Below are 1,935 nucleotides of genomic sequence, written 5' to 3' on the forward strand. Positions count from 1 at the left end.
CAAAATGTCAATTGGTTATATACATATATATATACATATATATATATATATGTATATATATGTAGGAGATACGGTAAACATTTGCCACAAAATGTATTTAAAAACGACAGTTAATGAATACTTTCGATGATAGACCTTTATCAAACATAAAACTGTGACATACAAGACCAGGGAGCTAATAAATATAAAAGAATTGACCAATAGGAGTTTAAACTATATATATAAAAATAGATATAAAAAAATAAAACGAAAACGGATGATTACTTATAAATAAAATTTTAAAAATAGATATTTAATAAATAGAACAAGAATTATTATGTATGTATGTATGTATGTATGTATGTATATATATATATATACATACAAGCTTTTGATGTTTAGCACTGGGATCACAAATAATTTATAAATCAAATACCGCAGATAATAATACACTGTATTATTCTCTATTTGATTTATACATTATATGTATTATATATACATATATTTATTTATTATAGGCTATAGTTCATAATAGAAACATTGCTCGAATATAGAAACAAATGATGTTATAATCGTATTAATTATACTGGAGCTGGTCAGAAAGAAACGTTCCTGAGTTATGACTTTTACAACCATCTATTCCTATGTTCTGCTATTCACCTTTCTGTTTATATTTATTTATATATATATTCATATTATACAGAAAATTTGATTGTATATACGTATGTAGGGCTAGTATTATGCATATACACATATTTCTATAGGCCTGTATGTACGTTATATCATAAATTTTGCCTAACAGCACCAGTGGCGTATCTAGAAGTTTTGATATGGGGGTGCTGATTAGGAGGGGGGAGGCGAATGTGAAGTGGGAGGGGGTGCTCGATGATCAGTTGAGGGGCACTAACTCGCAAAGTAATGTGATTTTAGGTGGGCGTGAGTAATTTTTGTAGGGGCGTGCGCCGCCCACACTCCCCCACCACCCCTAAATACTCCACTGAGCAGCACGGTAAATATAAGTCTATATATGTAAAAAGATTGGTAAATGGTTGTTATCATATCCTAATTATTGGATTATATGATAACAAATTAACAATTAAGATCACCTGGAGTTATTATTTTATACTACCGGTAATTACTTAACAGTGGCTCAAAAGAACATCCCCTGTTGTAGCAGCACAAGTACAATAAGTAGAATAAAATGACATACACTCAAAATCGCCAGATGGAAGTCCCTATTATATAATTCTATTGCAGACAATGGATTAGAAATGTGCTCTGTAGTAGGAAAGATCCTTACTCAGTGCCCAGCGAGATATGAGTGGAGATAGTCGAGAGAGTTGGCCTCTCCGTTGAAATGTATTGTGTATTTGATCGATGGTTGTGTTTGAATAAAGTATACTACAGCTATTTCAATAGATAAATACAGTGTTCGAATAAAAGACATGATACATCGTGTAGCATATCTCTCAACGATTGTTGTCCTATATATAAATACATAGAAATGCCTCTGACAGGATTCGAACCTGCGATCTCTCTTGTCAAGACGAGTGTTATAACCATTAGGCTACAGAAGCTTCATGGTTGAACAGATTCAAATAAACGCCAGGTCACACAATGAAAGGGCGTTAAACCATATAAATCTGGAGGTACGGCTGGAAATAAACAATAACATAATATAAATCAAGATATATATATATATATATATATATATAATATAAAATAACAATAATAATAATAATAATAAATAATTAATAATACTTCAATAATACTTCAATAGGCCTATTTACGATAGTGTAATTAATGAGATAATTGTTGATTATCTCAATTGATATAGAAATATAATAGGTAGGCCTATATACCATTAATAATGATTCAGCATATTAAATCAACAATACGTCGTAAATGTAAAATTTGTTTGGTTTTTTTTTCAATAAAATTTTACCTATTTTATTC

This window comes from Anneissia japonica, unplaced genomic scaffold (genome assembly GCF_011630105.1).
Source record: "Anneissia japonica isolate Jap-2015-1 unplaced genomic scaffold, ASM1163010v1 scaffold4054_len1135799_cov195, whole genome shotgun sequence".
Lineage (NCBI taxonomy): Eukaryota > Metazoa > Echinodermata > Crinoidea > Comatulida > Comatulidae > Anneissia > Anneissia japonica.